General features: G+C 39.5%; 1 pseudogene; it reads right to left on the bottom strand.

Moving 5' to 3' along the window:
• Positions 1-16,081: 16,081 nt before the first annotated feature.
• Positions 16,082-16,887, bottom strand: LOC107966732 (E3 ubiquitin-protein ligase RBBP6-like; annotated as a pseudogene).
• Between the last annotated feature and the right edge of the window lie 906 nt (positions 16,888-17,793).

Genomic DNA, 17,793 nt, shown 5'->3' with positions numbered 1-17,793 from the left:
TGACAGACTGGATAAAGAAAATATGGTACATATACACCATTGACTACTATGCAGCCATAAAAAGGAATGAGATCATGTCCTCTGCAGGGACATGGATGGAGCTAGAAACCAGCAAACTGTTGCAGAAACAGAAAACTAAACACCACATGTTCTCACAAGTGGGAGCTGAACAATGAGAACACATAGACACAGGGAGGGGAACAATACACACTGGGGCCTGTCAGGGCGTGGGCAGCAAGAGGGAGAGCATCAGTAATGCATGCTGGGCTTAATACCTAGGTGATGGGTTGATAGGTACAGCAAACCTCCATGACACACGTTTACCTATGCAACAAGCCTGCACATCCTGCACGTGTATACTGGAACTTAAAATAAAAAACTTTAAAAAAAATCAGTTGACTGTAGATATGTGGATTAATTTCTGTGTTCTCAATTCTGTTCCATTGGTCTATGTGTTTTTATGCCAGTACCATGCTGTTTTGGTTATTAGAGATTTGTAGTAGATTTTGAGTTCTGGTAGTATGATACTTCCAGCTTTTTTCTTCGTTCCTTGTGCTCAGTATTGCTTTGGCTATTTGGAGTTTTTGTAGTTTCATACAACTTTTAGGATTTTTTTCCTGTTTCTGTGAAGAGTATCATTGGTATTTTGATAGGGATTGCATTGAATCTATAGATTGCTTTGGGTAGTATTGTCATTTTAACAATATTAATCCTTCTGATCCATGAGCATGGAAGGTCTTTCCATTTGCATCTTTTTCTATTTTTTTCATAACTGCTTTGGAGATTTTTTTGTTGAGCTTTTTCACCTCCTTGGTTAAATTTATTTTAGGTGTTTTACTTATTTGGTAGCTATTGTAAATGAAATTGCCCTCTTGATTACTTTTTAGCTAGTTCATTGTTCATATATCGAAACACAAATTTTGTATATTAATTTTATATCTTGTGACTTTGGTGAAATTGTTTATCAGGTTTTTTTTTTAAAAGAGTACTTAGGTTTTTCTGTACACGAGATCATGTTATCTGCAAACAGGGACAATTTTACTTCCTTTCCCATTTGGATGTCTTTTATTTCTTTGTCTTGTCTAATTGGTCTGGTTAGGACTTCCAGTATTACCTTGAATAAGAGTGGTAAGAGTGGGCATCCTTGTCTTGTTCCAGTTCTTAGAAGAAAAGATTTCAGCTATTCCCCATTTAGTTAAATGTTATCTGTGTGTTTGTTATATATGACCATTATTATATTGAGGTACTTTCCTTCTATACCTAATTAAGAGGTTTTTTTTAAATCATGAATGGATGTTGAATTCTATCAAAAGCTGTTTCTGTGTCTATTGAGATGATCATATGGTTTTTGTCCTTCATTTTATTGATGTGATGTATGAAGTTTATTGATTTGCGTATGTTGAAACATCCTTGCATTCCTGGAATAAATCCCACTTAATCTTGGTGTATTTTCTTTTTGATATGTTGTTAAATTAAGTTTGCTAGTATTTTGTTGAGAGATTTTGCATTAATGTTCTCTAGTGATATTGGCCTGTACGTTTTTTTTTTTGTGTGTGTGTGTGTTCTTGTCTGGTTTTGGTATCAGGGTTATGCTGGCCTTGTAGAATGAGTTAGCAAGAATACACTCTGCTTCAATTTTTGGGAATAGTTTAAGAAGGACTAGTACTAATTCTTCCTTGAATGTTCAGTATAATTCAATGATGAAGCCATCTGGTCTTGGGCTTTTCTTTGTTGGAAGACTTTTTATTACTGATTCAATCTCATTACTTGTTATTGTTCTGTTTAGTTTTTTTTTTTTATTTCTTCTTGATTCAGTCTTGGTAGGTTGTAAGTGTTCAGGAATTTGTCTATTTCATCTAGGTTTTCAGATTTATTGGCATATAGGTTTTCATAATAGTCTCTAATGGTCCTTTGTATTTCTGTGCTATCCTTTGTGATGTCTCATTTTATTTTGTCGTTCAGTTTATTTGCTTGGGCCTTCTTTCTTTTAAAGTTTTAAATTTTGATGATGTACTACTTAACCTTTTTTTTTCTTTTACGAATTGTGTTTTTAATGCCATGACCAGGAACTCTTCACCAAGCCCTAGGTCCTAAAGATTTTCTCCTGTGTTTTCTTCTAGAAGTTTTATAGTTTTACATTTAAATTTATAACCCATTTTTAATTGGATTGTTTGTTTGTTTTTGCTGTTGAGATGTTTGAGTTCCTTGTATATTTTGGATATTAATCCTCTATCAGATGAGTAGTTTGCAAATATTTTAAGTTGATTTTCATATAAGTTGTGAGGTTCAGGTCGAGGTTCATTTTTTGCCTATGGATGTCTACTTGGTCAAATACCATTTGTTGAAAAGACCATTCTTCCTGCATTTGATTACTTTTGCACCTTAAAAAAATCAGTAGATTGTACCTGTACAGGGCTACTTTGGGGTCTTCTAGTCCATTGATCTATGTGTCTATTACTCCACCAGTACCACAAAGTCTTGATCACTGTAGCTATGCAATGTCTTAAAATTGGGTTGAATTATCCCTCCTACCTTAGTCTTCATTTTCAAAATTGTTTTAGCTTTTTAAGTTCCTTTGCCTTCCCATATACATTTTCAAATAATCTTGTGTATATCTGTAATTTTTATAGAAATTGTAGCAAAAGTATGTATTAACAGCATGGTGGGTGTTGTAACCCATGAATATGCTATGTCTCTATTTCTCTTTATTTATTTTAATCTTTTAATTTTTTTGATCAGCATTTTGTCATTTTTTGCATTCAGTCTTGTATAGGTTTTGCTATATTCACACCTAAGTATTAGAAATTTTTATTACAGTCATAAATGGTATTTTAAATTTCAGTTTCCATGGATATATAGTAATACAAGTGTTTTTTGTATGTTGAACTTGTATCTTTCAGTCTTACCATAATTCCTAGGAGTTGGATGATTTTATTGGTTTTGTTTTGTTTAGGTATATTCCCTGAGGATTTCTATTTTTTTGTTTGTTTTTTTGAGATGGAGTCTTGCTCTGTCGCCCAGGTTGGAGTGCAGTGGTGCGATCTCGGCTCACTGCAAGCTCTGCCTCCCGGGTTCACGCCATTCTTCTGCCTCAGCCTCCCTAGCAGCTGGGACTACAGGCGCCTGCCACCACGCCCAGAAAAGTTTTTTTTTGTATTTTTAGTAGAGACGGGGTTTCACCGTGTTAGCCAGGATGGTCTTGATCTCCTGACCTCGTGATCCGCCCACCTCGGCCTCTCAAAGTGCTGAGATTACAGGTGTGAGCCACTGCGCCCCGCCTCCCTGAGGATTTTTATAGATGATCATATGATCTGCAAATAGGACAACTTTTTCTTGGTGATTTTTATGTATTTTATTTACTTTTATTTTTTTGAGACAGAGTCTTGCTCTCTCACCAGGCTGGAGTGCAAAGGTGCAATCTTGGCTCACTGCAACCTCTGCCTCCTGGGTTCAAGCGATTCTCCTGCCTCAGCCTCCTGAGTAGCTGGGACTACAGGTGTGAGCCACCACACCTGACTAATTTTTGTATTTTTAGTAGAGACAGGATTTCACCACGTTGGCCAGGCTGGTCTTGAACTCCCGACCTCGTGATCCACCCGCCTCAGCCTCCCAAAATGCTGGGATTACAGGCATGAGCCACCAGGCCTAGCCTTTATTTCCTTTTTTTTTTTCTTTTTATTGTTATACTGGCTAGCCCTTCCAGTACTAGAAGTGATAAAAGACATCCTTGTGTCTAATCTTAGGGAGAAAGTACTCCATCTTTTACCATTATATATGATGTTATCTGTAGATTTTTTTTGTAGCTGATCTTTACTAATTTGAGAAAGTTTCCCTCTTAAGTATTTTGAGAATTTTTATTATAAATGAGTGTCAAATTTTGTAAAATTCTTCTTTTGCATCAATTGACATAATCATGTAATTTTTTTCCTGTAGCATGGCAATATGGTAGATTACCTTGATTGATTTTCAAATATTGAACCAGCTTTGCATTCCTGAAATAACCCTTACTTGATGGTGGTATATAATTCTTTTTGGATATTATTGAATTCTCTGCTATTTTTAAATAAGGATTATTTCTATATTTATCAGGCCTGTTGATCTGTCATTTTCTTTTTTTTTAATATATTTGTCTGGTTTTAGCATCAGGGTAATATTAACTTTACAAAATAAATTGGGGATGTGTTTCTTTATTTTCTATATTCTGGAAGAGATTGTGTAGCATTGGAGTTAATTCTTCTTTAAAATTTGGCATAATTCAGTGATGAAGGCATCTGTGCCTGGAGATTTGGTTGGGGGAGGAGTTTTAAAATTAGGGGTTTAATTTTCTCAATAGTTATATCGCTATTCAAACTTTTTATACCATATTAGTTGACTTGTGGTCATGTGTGGGTTTCAAGGATTTAAGTTCATTTTATCAAAATTGTCAAGATTTATGTGTGTAAAGTTGTAGTATTCCTTTATTATCCTTTTGATGTCTGTAGGGTCTGTAATTATATCTCTTGTTTCATTTCTGATACTGTATTTTCCCTCTTTGCCTTTGTCAGTCTTTTTTTTTTCTTTTCTTTTCTTTTTTTTTGACAGACTCTCACTCTGTTGCCCAGGCTGGAGTGCAGTGTTGTGATCTCAGCTCACTGCAACCTCTGCCTCCTGGGTTCAAGCAATTCTTGTGCTTCAGCCTCACGAATAGCTGGGACCACAGGCGTGCACCACCATGCCTGGCTAATTTTTGATTTTTAGTAGAGATGGGTTTCACCACGTTGGCCAGGCTGATCTTGAACTCCAGGCCTCAAGTGATCCACCCACCTCAATAGAAGTTTGTCAATTTCACAAATTTTTTGAAATAACCAGTTTTTGCTTCATTAATTTACTATGTATTTTTTTCAATTTCATTTACTTCTGCTATTGTCATTTTTTCTTCCTTCTGTTTGCTTTTTGTTTCATTTTCTTTTTTTTCCCTTTTTTTTGTTTTTTGAGACAGGATCTTGCTTTATTGCCCAGGCTGGAGTGCATGTGAGGATTTCAAGGATTTGGTGCGATCTCAGCTCACTGCAATCTCTACCTCCCAGGCTCAAGCAATTCTAGTGCTTCAGCCTTCCACATAGCTGGGGTTACAGAGATGGGGTTTCATCATGTTGGCCAGGCTGGTCTTGAACTCCTGGCCTCAAGTGATCCACCCACCTTGGCCTCCCAAAGTGCTGGGATTACAAGTGTGAGCCACTATGCCCGGCCCCTGTTTAGTTTGTTCTTATTTTTCTAGTTTCCTGATATAGGACCTTGTAATATTAATTTGTGGCCTCTTGTCTTTTCTAATATAAACATTTCACTCAGTGCTATAAATTTCCCTATCAGCACTGTTTTGGCTGCACCACACAAATTTGAATATGTTGTATTTTCATTGTCATTGAATCTTCATGTACGTATTGGTCCGTATAGGGACAGATAGTAAATACTTTAGACTTTGTGGGGCACAAAGTCTGTGTCACTCCTCCTCCTTTTTTTTCTTTTTCCTTATAACATTTTCTGTTATAAGGAAATATAACACAAAGTCTGTGTCACTCCTCCTTTTTTTCTTTTTCCTTATAACATTTTCTAAGTGTAAAAATTATTCTTAGCTTACAGCTTATACCAAAATTGGCTCATGGGGCTGTAGTTTTCCTATCTCTGCTTTAGACCTATTTCTTACCTTTCACAGTCAGAGTATGCGTCTCTAGCCTAGCATAGTGTATGTCCTGGTTGAGCTTTTCAGCTTAAAATGCGCGCGCACACACACACACACACACACACACACAATTGCCTTCCTTCCTTCTTGCAATTTTTCTACAACCTTCTTTTTTTCTAGGACCCATTTCAGTTCTTACCACCACTTCTATGAAATTTGTTCTACCTGATTCACTCTACATCTGACTCTCAGAAAACTTACTGAATGTGGGTTTGATAACACTATCTCGTGCTGAGCACAGATTGCCATTATTTGCTACTTATGTATTTTAATTTCATGTATTTTATTTCTACAACTGGACTGTAGGTTCCCAGAGAGCTAGAATTTATCTTAACTTCAACTATAATAATAATGCTTTGTTTTAAAACAACTCCTTCTGGATTATAAAGCTTTATAAAGTGTTGTGTGTGTGTGTGTGTCTGTGTGTCTGTGTGTTTTAGTTCATCATGAGAATCCTGTGAAGCATCCAGGGCAAGGAATTTTATCTATAGTTGATAAATGAAGAAACCGAAGCTCAGACAGTTAACATGGACCAAGGCTCCAAGGCTAGTAAAGGACAAAATCAGATCTCAACCTCAGTGCTGGCCCATTGCTCCCTTCAGCTCCCTGAAACCCAGCAGTGGGATGGGCACATCAAACATCCTTGACTTAGCCTGTTGAGTATTAATGTCCATTTCCCTGGCCATGTCACCCAGTCCTTAAGTCCATACCTCTACTTCTTCCCCTCCCTCTGCACTGTCTTTCTGCTGCCTACTACTGTTGTTTCAGTGAGAACTTGGACTGTCATCCTTTAAGAAGACATGGTCAAAATAGGAACCTCGATTCTTTCATATTTAGAAAATCCCTCTCTAGAGAAAGAGGACTCGACCTGACACTATATTCATTCCCTGGAGCTGTTCTTTTTTATTTTTTTGAGATGGAGTTTCACTCTTGTTGCCCAGACTGGAGTGCAAAGGCACGATCTCGGATCACTGCAACCTCTGCCTTCTGGATTCAAGCGATTCTCCTGCCTCAGCCTCCTAAGTAGCTGGGATTATAGGTGCCTGCCACCATGCCTGGCTAATTTTGTATTTTTAGTAGAGGTGGGATTTCACCATGTTGGTTAGGCTGGTCTCGAAGTCCTAACCTCAAGTGATCCACTCACCTCGGCCTCCCAAAGTGTTGGGATTACAGGGATGAGCCACTGCGCCCGGCCTCCTGGAGCTGTTCTTGATAGGAAGGGCCACATTCCATTGGAGGGGGCTTATCGCTCAAGGGCTTTACAACTGTCCCCAAAGAAAGACCATTTCCTTGTCATTGCCTTGTCTTCCATGATAACACACTGAGGATGGGAGCCCAGGCCTGTTGGGCTCTGGCACATGAAATTGGCTCCTTTGGGGCTTCTGCATTTACAGTGAAGAAGTTAGTGGAGAATCTAGGGATGGGATTTTCACACCCCAATAAGTGACTTGAAAAACACAGAAGCAAATGAAGGCCTGCTCACTGCTGCTGTGAAACAAATACTCTATACTTGTCCCCACCGTGAGCCGGATCTCCTGAGGCTTTGAGGAAGGTCTTCAGCTTAGACTTGGGATTTCAGAATAGCCATTCCCCTTCCGGACACCCTAAGCCCGAGCCTGAACCCTGCCTGGTGTGTGCTTGCCAGTGTCCTTGCTGTCTTCACACAGGCACTGGCCACACAGGCTCTGCCTTACCCGGGAAGGGCTTGCCCACCACCACCCCCATCCCAGAGCTAAAAGGCAGCGTGCGCACAGACCTTGTCCATGAGTCAAACTCCCCCAAATCTGACTTTCAAAGGAGAAGATAACTGGGACCCAGGCAAGGAGGTTCCCTTGAGCACATGATGGGAATACTCAAACACTGGATGGCTCTTTCTTCAGTGCTCAGCACCCATTAATTCAAAAATAACACATCTCAATCAGCTGGGTGGCCATGGTTCTGTGTGCCTATAGTCCTAGCTACTTGGGAAGCTGAGGTGGGAGGATCACTTGAACCCTGGATTTTGAGACTGCAGCGAGCTATGATCACACCATTGCACTCCAGCCTGGGTGACAGAGTGAGACCCTGTCTCTAAAACAAACAAACTCTAAAAACCCAAAACAAAGATAACACATCTATCATGCCTGGAGAAGCTCATTTTCCTATAAGACCCCTTCTTCTGCCCAGTCCTCTACAATCATTCAAATCTTTGTGAGTACCTCCTCCAGGAAGCCTCTGAAGGCTGGATACCTTGGGAGGATAAATAATGGATACCATTTACTGAGCACTTACTGCAGGCCAGCTGTGCTAGGCACTTTCCTCGCATTAACTTACTCTATCCTCACAACAACTTCATAGGGTAGATGCTATTATTCTCTGCACTTTATGGAAGATGAGGCCCGGTCACTTGCCAAAAGTGTGAAGTTTAGTAAAGCAAGAGCCTGGAGTTTGAGTGCAGGTATGTGCTCCTGAACAGTATATCCTATTGGACCTCCCATCTTTCTATCAGTCAAGGACATTAGTTGCAGACAATAGAAACCAATCTTGGCTGGGGTCATCAGAAAATGAACCTCTGAAAGGATAAGAGGTGGCTCATAAAATCTCTGAGAGAGTGCTCACATATACCACATACCAAATTGGAAGAATAAAATTTCTTGAAGGGTAAACCCTGGCTGGATCCTCCCCAGTCCCATTTCTGCTTCTTAAGCACATAGGAAGATGAGGTTTTTCAGCCTGCCTTTCAGTTAGGCCAACGGAGCATAAGGGGAAATTAATGCATAGTGTTTCCAGGCCTGTCCCTAAAATTTCTTGCCATATCCTTGGCTCTCATGGTCCTGTGAAAGAGAAGGAGCTGCGATGCTGGAACCACACTAGGAACAGCCCAGGGCATGAGTCACTGCCTGGAGATGCACCGCCCAGACAAGCTGTCCAACCCGCCTCCACTCGTGTGTGATTGGAAAGCAAAACTGCTGAAATGTTGGAATTTATTTGTTTCATGGGATGACCTAGCCTATTCTGACCAATAAGACCGGAAAATTAAGCTAGGTGGCTTCATGTTCAAGGCCAGCCTCCCAAATCATAGGCTAGAACTGCTTCAGTGAAGACAGTAATGCCATTGCTGCTGGCATAGATGCTGCAACTTGCACCACTATCACCGCTGGCCCTGGACAGTGGACACTGGACAGAGCCTGTGCTGGCTGCTTCTGGAGAGTAGGAGCTGACACTACGCTTGCTCGAATACATTCTGTGCAGCTGGATCATTAAGATATGGATTCTACCTTCAAAGGGCCAACTGTCTAGTCCGAGGAGTGAAAATCCACAAAAGGCTGTTGTAATAAAAGAGAAAGTGCTGAGTCTGCTGGCAGAGGACAGTTACTAGACTCTGATTCCTGGAAGAAGAGAGGATTTTAGGTCAGGATAAGTTGGCTATGTGGTTTTGGGCTCTTGGGATATTGTCTAAGTGTATGTCAAATTAAGTTACTATCTTTTGAAATTCAAGAACCTAAGGAAAAATACCTGAGGAAAAAAGAACCTGAGGATAAAAGTGATACGGAATTAATTTTTACCAACCAAAAGAGTCCTACAATCCCCAAATACACAGTCTCAGTGTATATATAGGTATGTATATGTACATTTATACTCCAGTCTTCACTCTTAGGTCAATAGTTACCTCTTTCTCTTCCAGTATAGCCTTATTTGGCAGAGTGAAGTAAAAGGTAACTTTATTTGTTGTTGTTTTAATTATAGGACATTATGGTTTTTTTTAGATCTTTTATTAATGAACGCAAAGTCCTATCCTTTTCCTGTCAGTACTTTCATTAATGGCACAATAACAACATCACCATCAATTGTTTTACTAGTACTCTTAATTGTCATTTGGGTTTCATGTCTGGAATAGTTTTCCAAAAAAAAAAAAAAAAAAACTCATTGTATTCAAATGCTTTTCCAGGAAGGTTTATTTAATAGTTAATACAGAGAGCTGTTAACATTGACCTCCTCACAATCATTCTTGGTTTTTCTTCTTCTATTTTTTTTTTTTTTTTTTGAGACAGTCTCAGTCTGTCACCAGGCTGAAGTGTAGTCACAGGATCCCAGCTCACTGCAACCTCCGCCTCCCAGGTTCAAGCGATTCTCCTGCCTCAGCCTCCCAAGTAGCTGGGACTACAGCGCATGCCACCAGGCCTGGCTAATTTTTGTACTTTTGTAGAGACAGGGTTTTACCAAGTTGGCCAGGATGGTCTCGATCTCTTGACCTCGTGATCCACCTGCCTCGGCCTCCCAAAGTGCTGGGATTACAGGCACATTCTTGGTTTTTCATACTCATCAATCATTCCTTCACACATCTAGTTTCCTGACTCATAACATAAAACGTTGCATTTCTTAGTATCCATTTAAAATATAATTCCTAATGAAATTATTAATGACATATTAATGTCATACTTTTACTATATGTTTATGTTCCCAATCTTCCTGGGTCCCTTGATGTTTGCTATTCTACAGATGTTAATAAGGGATAGCAAAAGATTGGAAACAAGCTGAATATCCAGAGAACAGGGCCTGCTTCAGTTATGGTACATCTCACAGTGGAATACTAGATAGTGGTAAAAAATAATGAGGAGGCACTTCATGTTCTGATGTGGATTGATCTTCAAGATTACAGTGATGCCCTGCCTAACAAATGTTTTTGTCAGTGATGGACCACATATATAATGTTGATCCCATAAGATTATAATGGAGCTGCCCTATGCAGGTATACCGTTTTTAATCTTTTCTACCATATTGTTACTGTACTTTTTCTATGTTTAGGTGTGTTTAGATGCATAAATACTTTCCATTTTGTTGCAATTACCTACAGTGTTCTGTAAATTAACATGTTTAGGTTTGTAGTGTAGGGGCAGTAGGCATTACCACATAGCCTAGGTGAGTAGTAGGCTGTTCCATCTATGTTTGTGTAAGTACTCTAAGATGTTCACAGAACAACAGACAAAATTGCCTAAGGCCATATCCCTGTCATTAAGTGATGCATGACTGTATTAAGAAAGACAGCCAGGCTGGGTGTGGTGGCTCATGCCTGTAATCCCAGCACTTTGGGAGGGCGAGGTGGGTGGATCACCTCCCAGCACTTTGGGAGGGCAAGGTGGGTGGTCAGGAGATCGAGACCATCCTGGCTAACATGGTCAAACCCCGTCTCTACTAAAAATACAAAAAATTAGCTGGGTGTGGTGGCACACGCATATAGTCCCAGCTACTCAGGAGGTTGAGGCAGGAGAATCGCTTGAACTCGGGAGGCAGAGGTTGCAGCGAGCGGAAACCCACGCCACTGCACTCCAGCCTGGGCTACAGAGCGAGACTCTGTCTCAAAAAAAAAAAAAAAGAAAGAAAGAAAGCGAAATGCAGAATAGACTGTAGAGAATGGTCTCACTTTTGTTATAAAAGAGATTTAGGACATGTATTGGTTGTAAAAGCATGAAATGCCTCTGTGAGGATTTATCCAAGAAGGAGATAACATTTGTTCGCTATTGGGAAGGAAATTGTGTGGCTGAAAGGCTGTGTTGATGGGGAGAATTTTCAGTGATAATTTATACCCCTAAATACATCAGTGTGTATTTCCTAAGTGTGAGGACATTCTCTTACATAACCACTATGCAATGATCCAAATTTGGAAATTTAACACGAATATACTATAATCTACAGCCCATATTGAAATTTCAGTTGTCTCAATCATGACTTTATAGCCATTTTTTCCCCCAGTTTAAGACTGTCTTAGTTCATTCAGGCTACTATAACAAAACACCATAGACTGGGTGGCTTATGAACAGAGATTTATTTCTTGCAGTTCTGGACACTGGCAAGTCCAAGAGCAAGGTGCTGGCAGATTCAGTGTCTGGCGAGGGCCTTGCTTTCTGGCTCATAGATGGTGACTTCTTGCTGTGTCCTCACATGGTAAAGGGGTGAGGGGTCTCTCGGCCTCTTTTATAAGGGCACTGATCCCATTCATGAGAACTTACCTCCATGACCTAATAACCTCCTAAAAGCCCTAACTTCTAATATCATCACTTTAGGGGTTAGGATTTCAACATTTGATGGTAAGGATGGGAGTTGCAGGGGCACAAACATTTCAATCATAGAAAGAACCCAATTCAGGATTGCATATTGCACTTAGCTGTCTTGTATCTTAGTGTCTTTTAATGTGGAATGGTTTCTAGGACTTTCTTTCTCTTTCTTTTTGTCAACAGCAGCAATGATTAAGCCTCTTTAAGTGGCTTCTCAGGCAGTAGACGTAGACAAGTGAGAGCTGGGTTTAGAGAGTCAGAGGATAGAAAATGATAGGGATGGCTGTCAGCTTCTGCCTAGTTTGTGGTCTAATATGCAGAACCCCTTTGTGGGCTTCTTGGAATAATGGAGTCTGGAGAGGGTCAGAATATGCCCCTGCTTGGAGATGTGGCAGATGGGGGTAATGCTTACAGTCATTCTAAATTGGGTCTAAATAGAAATAGGAACGTATTTTGAGATCATAAGCTGATGAGGCCGGGTAATATTTAGAATGCATTCTTAGGTAGATTTATTTTTATTTATTTATTATTATTATTATTATTATTTTTTGAGATGGAATCTCACTCTGTTGCAAGGCTGGGGAGCAGTGGCACGATCTTGGCTCACTGCAACCTCTGCCTCCCAGGTTCAAGTGATTCTCCTGCCTCAGCCTCCCGAGTAGCTGGGACTACAGGTGCCCGCCACCACGCCCGGCTAATTTTTTGTATTTTTAGTAGAGACGGGGTTTCACTGTGTTAGCCAGGATGGTCTTGATCTCCTTACCTCGTGATCCACCCACCTCAGCCTCCCAAAGTGCTGGGATTACAGGCGTGAGCCACGGCACCAGGCCTCATCAATATCTTTTTACAGTTGGTTTGTTTGTGTTGAGATTTAAATAGGAGGACTTTCTGGTGTGGCCCTGAAGGACAGTAGTGAAGGAAAATACTCCTACTGGGCATAACTTCAAGCAGTACCCCTGATTGTTTATTTCCGGGAAAGAAGAGGTTACCAGAGATATAGATCTACACTGATTTATGGGCAGTGGCTAATGGTTTAGCTGGCTGGGCTTGGAAGGGACACAATTGGAAATTGGTCACAAGGCATTTGAGGAAGAGGTGTATGGACAGACCTCTTAGATTGGCCACAAAAGTGAAGATATCTGCATCCCATGTGAATGCTCACCTAGAGTAATTACAGCAGAAGAAGATTTTAATAATCAAGTGGGCAAGATAATCTGTCCTCTGGATCAGCCAGCCTCTTTCCTCAGCTACCTAAAGTGTTCATGCTCAAAGTGGCCAAGGCAAGAGTGATGTGGACTGTCCACTTACTAAAGTCTAATGCCTACCACCACTGCTGAGTGGCCAACCTTTGAACAGCAGAGACCAGCTGAGCCCTCAATGGCACCTTTCCCTGGAAGAACCAGCCAGCCTTTGCTTTTTCTGCCTGCAATACTCCTGCCAGAACTATTATCCATATACAGAAAGAATGCCTTATTCGCCATGGTGGTATGACACTCTGCTTTGCTTCTGGCCAAGAAATTCATTTTACAGCAAATAAAGTTCAGCAGTGGGTTCATGCTCATGGAAATCGTGGGTCTACCTTACCGTCTTGATTATTATAGCTTTATAGAAAGTCTTAAAATCAGATAGTATAAGTCTTCTTTGTTCTTTTTAAAATTGTTCTGGCTATTGTAGATTCTTTGTGTTTTCATATAGCTTTTAGAATAAGCTTGTGAATTTCTACCAAAAAAAAAAAAAAAAAGAAAACCCTGTTGAAATTTGAATGGGATTGTGTTGAATCTGTAGATGGATTTGGAGAAAATTGGTGTCTTAACAATACTGAGTCTTTCAATCCATGAACATGGCATATCCCTCTATTTATTTAAGTCTTCTTTATTTTATTTCAGCAATATTTTACAGGATTTTATTTTGTTTTTTGTGTTAAAAATTTTTAAATAGAGATGGGGTCTTTCTATGTTGGCCAGGCTGGACTCAAACTCCACTCAAGCCATCCTTCTTCATCAGGCTTCCAAGTAGGTGGGACTATAGGCTCATGTCACCATGCCTGGCTTACAGCTTTTTGTATATAGGTCTTGTGTCCACATTTTGTTAAATCCAGTCCTAATTATTTTAAAGTTTGTGAGGCTATTGTATAAATGGTATATTTTACATTTTCATTTCCCAACAGTTTATTGTCAATATGTAAAAATCAATTAATTTGATTTTGTAATTTATGATATTTACTTTGTAATTTATGATTTTTATAAGTTTTCTTATTTTAGTAGTTTTTTGTATTTCTTAGGATTTTTACACACAAATATAATTGTGTCCTCTGCAAAAATGGTTTTACTTCCCTCTTTCCAATCTGTTTGTTTCTTCTTCCCTTCCTTTTCTTTTGTTCTTTCTTTCTTTTTCTTTCTTCTTTCTTTCTTCCTCTCTCTCTCTTTTTCTTCCTTTCTTACTAAATCTTTTCATTTCCATAGGTTAATGGGGAACAGGTGGTGTTTGGTTACATGAGTCAGTTCTTTAGTGGTGTTGTGTGAGATTTTGGTGCACCCATCGCCCAAGCAGTATACACTGAAACAAATTTGTGGTCTTTTATCCCTTACTCCCTTCCCACCCTTTCCTGTTGAGTCCCCAAAGTACACTGTATCTTTCTTATACCTTTGCATCCTCATAGCTTAGCTTCCACATATGAGTGAGAACATATATTTGGTTTTCCATTCCTGAGTTACTTCACTTAGACTAACAGTCTCCAGTCTCATGCAGGTCACTGTGAATGCCATTAATTCATTCCTTTTTATGGCCGAGTAGTATTCCATTGTATATATATACCATAGTTTCTTTATCCACTCATTGATTGATGGGCATTTGGGTTGGTTCCATGTTTTTACAATTGCAAATTGTGCTGCCATATCTTTTGTATGTGTACAAGTATCTTTTTCATATAATGACTTCTTTTCCTCTGGGTAGATAACCAGTAGTGGGATTGCTGAATTAAATGGTAGTTCTACTTTTAGCTCTTTAAGGAATCTTCACAGTGTTTTCCATAGTGGTTGTACTAGTTTACATTCCCACCTGCCTCAAAGGTCTCTGAAATGCCTTGGAGGCTTTTTCCCCATTGCCTTGGATATTAGCACTCGTCTCCCTTTTAGTTATGTAAATATCTCTAGCAAGTGGTTGCTCCATAGAGACTGGTTAAATACTTGTTACCAAAAGGAAGTATCTCTAGTAAGTGGTTACTCCATAGCCTGCTTGGATTCTTCCCTTGAAAAAGCTTTTTCTTTCTTTGGCACATGGCTAGGCTGAAAAATTTCCAAACTATTATGCTCTGCTTCCTCTTTAAATATAAGTTCCAACTTTAAGTCATTCCTTTGCTCCCACATCTGAGCTTATGTTGTTAGAGGCAGCCATGCCACTTCTTAAACACTTTGGTGCTCAGAAATTTCTTCTGCCAGATAACGTAGATCATCACTTTGACATTCAAACTTGCATAGATCCCTAGCGCATGGACACAATACTGCTAAGTTCTCTGCTAAGGCATAACAAAGGTGACATTTGTTCCATTTCCCAATAAGTTTGTCATTTCCATCTGATACCTCATCAGCCTGGACTTCACTGTTCATATCACTATCACCGTTTTGGTCACAAGTATTTAACCAGTCTTTAAATAAAGTTCCAAATTTTCTCTCATCTTTCTCTCTTCTTCTGAGCTCTCCAAACTTTTCCAACCTCTGCCCATTACCTAGTTCCAAAGCTGCTTCCACATTTCCAGGTATCTTCATAGCAATGTCCCACTCCTTGGTACCAATTTTCTGTATTAAGCAATTCTTGTATTTCTATAAAAATACCTGAGACTGGTTAATTTATAAAGAAAAATGGTTTAATTGGCTTATAGTTCTTCAGACTGTACAGGAAGCATAGCACTGGCATCTGCTTCTGGGGAGGTCTCAGGAAGCTTACAATCATGGTGAAAGGTGAAGCAGGAGCATGTGTCTCACATGGTGGGAGTAGAAGCAAGAGAGAGTAGGGGAGGTGCCACACACTTTAAACAACCAGATTTTGCAGAGAAAGCACCAAGCTATGAGGGATCCACCTCCATGACCCAGACACCTCCCACCAGGCCTGACTTCCAACACTGGGGATTTTATTTCAACATGAGATTGGGGTGGGGACAAATATCCAAACTGCATCAACCTCTGATGTAAAAATCCAATAATCAAGCAGCAATATTTTAAGTGCAGCACAGAGTCTTCCATGTTATTATTTACAAGACCTAAATCTCTTTACATAATAACAAAATTGAATACAGATGACTTAGCCATTAAGTCCATTTAAAAAATCTGTCCTTTTACATGGTGACAGATTTCACTTTTTGTTATCTTTCTCTTTCTCTTTCTCTTTTGCTCTTCTTTGACTTCCTTTTCTTATGTCTGTGTTTTTTGGCTTTTTTCCAATTCCCCTGCAGTACCTACATGTATGGTTTTTTTTTTTTTTTAATGTTTCTTGTGCTTTTCCTTTTCCTACTTTTTCTTATTCTTCCTGCTATTCTAACTTTCTGCGGAACTGGCCCTGCTGCTATGGCCTCAAGTCTGGCCTCCAGAAGGGCTCTGACTTCTGCCTGGACTCTGGCTCCTCCTATGCCTACCTGGCCAACTGTGTCCAGGCTTTCTTTTGCTTTCTCCTGCTTTCTCCATTATCTTATCTTTCAGGACCTTAGAAGTGTTTCCTGAAGTTTCCTCATCTTTTACAGATACGTAACTTCCACTGTCACTTTCATTATAATCTGGCTCAAAAGCAGCTTCATCAGTGTCTCTAGTTAAGTCAGGGGACAGTCGAGAGGAGTGACTTAACTGGGGTTTAGGGTTGGTAGCATTCTTCTCAACTTGCCCAGTAATTTGCTCTTTCTCAATTTGCGTGCCTGGTGGATTAAGAATATCAAGTAACTTATTGCCACTTGACTCTTTGTTGTTCTTTGCTTCTAATATATGTGTCTCATGATCTTCACAAAGACTTTTATCTACAAATTTTGCCTCTTACCTTGAGTGTTTAGTATCATAAGTGACTATCATAAGTGTTTAGTATCATAAGTGATCATGAGGTCTTTTGGTCTCTTGAGTGACTAGAATTACTTTTTTTTGGAATCTCCTCTGCCATTTTTAAGAAACTCTCTTTCCTCCATCAGCTTAGTTTTCCGTTCAGATCAGAAGCTATAGTTTATTGTTGTTGTTTTTATTTTTTATTTTTTTCATGCTTTGTACATACTTTTTATTTGTTGAATAAATGAATATTTGTCAATATGTACATAACCACATAGAGCGAGCATTAGATTTAGAGAGCAAAATATTTGGGTTCTAATATGCAAAGCCACTTACCAGCTATGAGGGCTTCAGCAAAGAACTGAATCTGAGCTCAGCTTCCTCAACTGTAAAACTAGGTTATTTGGACCTATGTGGCCTACCACACAGGCTTATTGCAAGGTTCAAATGCAGAAACATATGAAAGTGCTATGAATACAATTTACAGCAATACAAACATAACAAGTAACAGCAATGGAATTTCAAGCTGAAATTCACACCCTTGGATTGTACCGATGTACTGATGGAGTCAATGAGAAAGTGACAAAATAGCTGATTACTAATAAGAAAGAACATGCCATTCTTCTGAGTGGGAAGGATTCTGCAACATCCTGTAGCTTGTCCCTGCAATTAGTCACTTTCCAAACTTCACAAAGATGTCAGAGACTCACAATCAATAACTCTCTCACAGAAGCACAAGGGCCAAATGTCCCACGTTTATTTACATATGAAATGTGTTTCACACAGTTATGATGGATGGAGTGCATAACACCTGACAGCAGCAAGACCTTTCGAGGAACCGAACGTTGACTACAGTAGATCATGCAAGTATCTATATATACACAAAAGAATTCCTTTTCTTAACAACAAAAAAAAAGTACAAAACATGTTCAGGGATAAATGTAAGATATGAAATGCAAAATAAAACACAAAACAAGCCTGGGCATGGTGGCTCACACCTGTAATCCCAGCACTTTGGGAGGCT

This window comes from Pan troglodytes, chromosome 8 (assembly GCF_028858775.2).
Source record: "Pan troglodytes isolate AG18354 chromosome 8, NHGRI_mPanTro3-v2.0_pri, whole genome shotgun sequence".
NCBI lineage: Eukaryota > Metazoa > Chordata > Mammalia > Primates > Hominidae > Pan > Pan troglodytes.
This window is presented reverse-complemented; position numbering and strand designations above follow the sequence as displayed.